Source organism: Rattus rattus, chromosome 3, assembly GCF_011064425.1.
Source record: "Rattus rattus isolate New Zealand chromosome 3, Rrattus_CSIRO_v1, whole genome shotgun sequence".
NCBI classification, from domain to species: Eukaryota; Metazoa; Chordata; class Mammalia; order Rodentia; family Muridae; genus Rattus; species Rattus rattus.
The window spans coordinates 214,211,752-214,218,021 of record NC_046156.1 but is presented as its reverse complement, the minus strand read 5'-3'; the positions used below and the strand labels follow the sequence as shown (position 1 = coordinate 214,218,021).

Below are 6,270 nucleotides of genomic sequence, written 5' to 3'. Positions count from 1 at the left end.
GTGTGCTGTCAAAACGCCAATGCATATAAAATAAAAAATAAAAAAAATCCAAGAAGTGATTGCATAATATTTTATTCCAATATTTTTGATATATTATTGTAATATATATTGATATTTTAATGTAATTGAAATCAGTGGATTTACAACGCATTTTACTTAAATACTATCTTAGCATAACTAACAGTTTTACATATGAATGTCTGAGTCTTCTTCAGAATTGTTTTTATAAGTATTCAGTGATCTGTAGCTCATTTCATATTTCTATACTTTTATAAAAGTAGAATTTTAGAGTAAAATTACCCAGAGACTTGAAACAATTATTTTTGTGTTGTTTTAGAGAAAGGATAGTTAAACTGATATCATGAGCTTAGGAAAGGAACCATTTGTATTCTCATTAGCAAAAAGGATCGATTTTTGGGACTGGTAGGTTAAAAAACATTTCGTACTTAATGCACATGATTAACAACTCATTCACTATTTTCTCTCTCTGCTTTGTATGTGTGTATGTTTAGTTTATATTGTTTTAATTAGATGAAGTTATTCAAATGGCATTAAAATATTAGTAAAGTTTTATGAACATTTCTAAATACTATCCACGAAAATATAGAAACTGAACAGACATCAGATATTTGATTGTTTATGCAGATACACTGTAGATTTTTCACTCTTTTGAAGTCTTAATTTAATAAAGTTTGATACTAAGATTTCTTGTTTTATTGAAAGATGAGTCTTTTAATAAAAAAAGCAAAAACAAAACAACCATCCGCAAAAGAAGTGAAAAGTCACTGGTGTAAGAGTAGCAATTCACGTTTCTTCAGCCCAGACAGCTGAGTTTCAGGTCTTCGCCTTGGGAGGTGGCCAGTACAAAGTTACAACCACAGCAGGGTCTCGTTCATAAGGCTCTGGCGCCAATTACTCCTGGGGCTCCATGCTCTCCTGCTGCACCTTCTTCACTTCAGATGCAGACACAGCTCTTCTGAGGCTGTGGAGTCAATGCAGTTGGCCTTAATGGAAATCACAAAGTGTCCTCCATTCCGCAGGAAGGTGTGGGCATTCAGGGCCATAATTCAGATTTGGTCTGGCTGGGCCACATTAGCAAAGATGACATCCACCATTGCAATCAGCATGCGGTATTTGTGTGGGTGCCGAGCATCTTCAGTTACAGGAATAATGTTGGTCCTCTTCTTGGTCAAGTTGATGAGGTCACGGCCAGAGCGCTGGGAGAGCTCAACAATGTAGATCAGATCATCTGGGCAGATGATATCGTGGGACCCTGGGTCTGAAGTAGTTGGTACACCTTGGCCCTCGGCTTGATGTGGATCTGGTCTACACTGCCCAGGATTGCTGCTGCCAGCTTTGTCATCCCCTTCTGAAACAGAGACTCAATATTCTCCATACACAGATTCTCCAGGGACCAGATTCTTTGTGACAAGGGCATCCTCCTTTCCGTGACAGATAAATACACGTCCATGCCGATGGGGCGCCACCATCACATTCTTCTTGACTGGTTTCCTCTCTTGCCCCTCTGGCCACCACCTCGACCCCGGTTGACCCCAGATTGGAAACCTCCACCTCAGCCCTCTCCACCTCCTTGTCCCCCGAAGCTACCCCCTCTTCCCCGGAAGCCACTACCTCCTCTACCTACCTTGACCTTTACTGCCAAAGCCTCCTAAGCCTCCTCTGCTCCTCCTCTACCAAAGCCACCCCCACGGGGGCTAAAACGTGGCTACACTACTGCATTCTGGTTGCGCAACTCAGGCAACCTGCAGTGTCCCAGACTCTGAAATTTCTTCTTGGGTACTTCATTTTTGTTATTTGTTCTTCAGTGAATGCCAAGACGTTATGTAGGTGTCTTTCAATGCTATGCGTATACATACAGAGATAAGAAGAACAGTATGTCCCCTCCATGTGTCCACGCCCTCATTTCTCTGGCATGTAAATGTGCTACTTTACAGACCTTAAAGGACATTAGGTTGCAAAAGGGCATGAATGTTGCTAATAATATGGCTTCTTATTATAATAAATAAAGTGGGGGGTTGTCTGAATCCCTTGGATATGCCTAGTAATAATATAGGACCCTTCAAGTGGAAGGGCAGGTCAGCGTAAGTCAGCACGACAGGAACTCAGCCTGCCTCTGCAGGCTGTCCAGTTAAGGCGGCTGGTCCCTGAACCTGGAACAGACAAGGAAATGATTATTTCTTGGAGGCTACACAAGGAAAGCAGCCTGTGAAGACGATAGAGGAATCCGTGTCAGGGTTCTGTCTTCAGCTGGCTAAGTGCATTTAACTGCTGCTCTTCCAGGGGTCCTGAGTTCAATTTCCCCCAACGACACAGTGACTCACAACCATCTGTAGTGAGATCTGATGCCCTCTTCTGGTGAGACTGAAGAGAGCAACAGTGTATTCGCATACATAAAATAAATGTATAATTCTTTTAAAAAGAAAGAAAAGTTTCAGACTTGCATTGTTTCAGCAGCTAAACTTGGAGAAAGGGTTCTATCAGCGGAATTAAACTACGTGTGCTGGGCACTATGGTGCCTCCGTGTAATCTCAGAATTTGGGCAGGAAAGCAGGAAAAAGCAGGAGAGTGGGAAAGTAGGCAAGAAGCAGGAAAGCTTAAGGTCATCTTTGGCTATATAGGAAGTTGGAGGCCAGCTTGTGCTATTGAGACTGTGTCTGAAAAAATTAATAAAAATGAAGAAAAGCAACAACAAAACCAAAGTAAAACAAAAAATAACTCAGTATATTAGGACACCTACACTTTCCTCCAACTTGACCTCAGCACTATACAGTGGAGGCTGGCTTGCTGCTGCTGCTGCTGCTGCTGCTTCATGGTCTCCATGCACTTCCTGTACCATTTCACTGGTCACGGGCCTTGTCTTTAGGACAGGCTCAGAGATCCATTTTCATTTTCTGTGGTTTTAGTAGATAGATTGAGGGCCAACATCAAAACCATAGGATCCTTCTCATCTTTAAGAATTCACGGGTTGGGGATTTAGCTCAGTGGTAGAGCGCTTGCCTAGGAAGCGCAAGGCCCTGGGTTCGGTCCCCAGCTCCGAAAAAAAAAAAAAAAGAATTCACTCAGATTGGCTTTTATGTAGGATGTTTCAATGTGCAAGATGTTTAGACTTCTTTGGGGTTCAGTTTTTGTAAAAGTTCTCATTAGATTTATTAATTCAGTAAACATTAATTAAGAATTATGTCTGCATAAGTATGTGTGTATGAGAAACACACACACAGAGATAGATGGATAGGTAGATAGATGGGTAGGTAGGTGGGTAGGTAGGTAGGTAGGTAGATAGATAGATAGATAGATAGATAGATAGATAGATAGATAGATAGATGCCATGTAGCCTATGCTGACTTGCTTGAAATTGCTGGGTATCCAAGGCTGCTCTTGAATTCCAGATGTCTCATGGTGCCTAAGTGCTGAGATTAAAGGCAGGTCTAGCATACCACCATGTGTGGCAGTGTTTGTTGTTGTTTTGTGAAATTCGGATAACACACAATAAAAGGCCACTGGTTTCTCCCTTCAAGGAAGCCAATCTACAAATCTACAGGGACAGGAAATCAATGGGCCAGACTCCAGTAACCTTGCAAAAGAGATAATTAGGGACCCCATTATCTCTTCTCTAAGACATTTTGAATTTTATTAACTGATCTATTGGGTTCCCCACCCCCATACCTTTAGCATGATCTATTCTTAAGAGAGAAACAGAGTATTTAAACAGGCATTTAAACAGATTCAGTTTTAGTGTACCAATACCTAGTAGATGCTAGAGTTCACATATATCCTATAAAATGGGAGACCCAGACCACGAAACTCTAGACTAAGTTTGCTGCAGTCTTTGGGGCTTGTTTCCCTTCATTTTGCAGGGCCCTTCCTCTGAACATTGACCAGCTCATGTCTGCTTTCTCAGGACTGCTGCTTCAAGGTCCCCATGCATCCTTTTCCTCACCTTACTGAGGGCATCCTGAACACTGAACAGGCTCGCATTTTCTTCCATCTTCTGTCTTCTGCCCTGACTTCCTGGTTTTATTCATTCTCTCTTGCTCCCCCTGAGGAGTAAGTAGCCTCTAGATGGGACTTTTAGTTAATATGAGCAAGGTTGAAGTCTTAGACTATAAACCAAGTTGGCATAAGGCGGGTGTCAAAATACTTTTGGAATTCATGATCAAATGAAGAGGATTTGATTTAAATTGGAATTGTCAACCAAAAAATTTTCCTGTGGAGGTCACATCTAATATTTGTTTTGAATCAAAAGGGAGAAATGACATTTCGAGCAGAGGACAAATCCGAGAGCTACTCTAATCTCCACTCTCAGTGTCTGCTGTGAAGCGATAGAGACCTGAGGTACATATGGCCTATTCCCTTCAGTAACAGCATGTGAGCTTACCTAGGTGGTTACAGTTCACACTCCTGGGGCATACGTGAAAGCCCTCAAAGAGGATCTGCCAATATACAATTTAGATTTCAAAGGCCACTCTGGCGGTCAAGGCAATGGATCAGAGGTAGGGGGAGAAAGGAAGGACATCGAGAAGGCCAACATCTCGACCCCGTGTCGCTCTATGAGTCACACCTGCACCCTCACAAGTCTACTCATCTTCCAAAGTATTGGAACCCAAATGGGCACTGAGCTGCACTCACTGGAGAGCCTGTTGGTTCTTTCATGCTCCTTCTGTCCTCAGTGGAAAAGAACGGACACTGCAGGCAATGTAGATTCTCATCTTTGTACACCTCTGGGAGTTCAATGGTTTATATACCGAATAGAAGCATAAACCATGTCCACGTATGTGCTTCTCCTCACGTGGTTTGGTATGTAAGCATGTCGGGAGGATGCAAATTCTAACTTTGCAAATATATTATTTAGACAAAAATATTTATTTATTTATTGTTTGCCATGTTTATATTTTTAAATTTCAAAGTGTATTTTAGTCACATATCCACTTCGGGCATCCTGATCACTGAATAGGCTCACATAAGTAAAGGAATGAATATAGTTTCACATAGAAACTGAGGAGTTGTTCATATATTAGCATGGTGGCCTTTGTTCTATTTAATTATGAGGTTGACTAACCAGGCACTAAAATGACCTAACTACCATCATTCTTCTGTGCTTTTAAATGACCATCAAAGGTACACTTGAAGGGATTCATCAGATTCTGTTATCCCTCCCTTCCCCCCTCATGGGAAGTTAGAAATTTTTTTTTAAATTTTTCCTTTTTTTCCCCATCTTTATTAACTTGAGTATTTCTTATTTATACTTCGATTGCTATTCCCCTTCCCGGTTTCCGGGCCAACATTCTCCTTAACCCCTCCCCCTCCCCTTCTATATTGGTGTTCCCCTCCCTATCTTCCCCCCATTACCGCCCTCCCCCCAACAATCACATTCATTAAGGGTTCAGTCTTAGCAGGACCCAGGGCTTCCCCTTCCACTGGTGCTCTTACTAGGCTATTCATTGCTACCTATGAGGTTAGAGTCCAGGGTCAGTCCATATAGTCTTTAGGTAGTGGCTTAGTCCCTGGAAGCTCTGGTTGCTTGGCATTGTTGTACATATGGGGTCTCAAGCCCTTCAAGCTCTTCAGTTCTTTCTCTGATTCCTTCAAGGGGGTCCCATTCTCAGTTCAGTGGTTTGCTGCTGGCATTCGCCTATGTATTTGCTGTATTCTGGCTGTGTCTCTCAGGAGAGATCTACATCTGGTTCCTGTTGGCCTGCACTTCTTTGTTTCATCCATCTTATCTAATTGGGTAGATTTTATTTCAATTTATTGTTTTTCTTGTCTTTGCTACTAACTGTAATTCAAACATACTGTGTGAGCTGGGGATGCAGCATATTTGGTAGGGTGCCTAGCATGTACACAAAACTCTCTGGGATTGACCTATAGGGCTGTATACAACAGAATGTTAAGCGAAACCTGTAATCCTAGCACTTGGGAGATAGAAGCAGAGAGATCAGAAATTGAAGTTTATCTTTGGCTGTGTAGTGAGTTCAGGGAAAGGCTTGTCCCTTTTCACTGTCCTCCACACCCCGAAAACCAGCATATAATGCATATAAATACTTTCCCTGACATTCATCTTTTAGAATAGATGACTTTGTAACACTTTGGCACTCAGAACAATGTATTAACTTTTTCAAGCCCAGATTTTTAACTCCTTTATGCTGCCCCCTGCAGAACTCACTGGAAAAGTGAAGAGCCTTATGCCAACACCAAAGAGCATGGCACAGCTCATAGCTGTGTACCAATATGATAAAGCATGGCATAATACAG

General features: G+C 41.9%; 1 pseudogene; it reads right to left on the bottom strand.

The window, feature by feature from the left end:
* Positions 1-834: 834 nt before the first annotated feature.
* Positions 835-2,832, bottom strand: LOC116896081 (annotated as a pseudogene).
* Between the last annotated feature and the right edge of the window lie 3,438 nt (positions 2,833-6,270).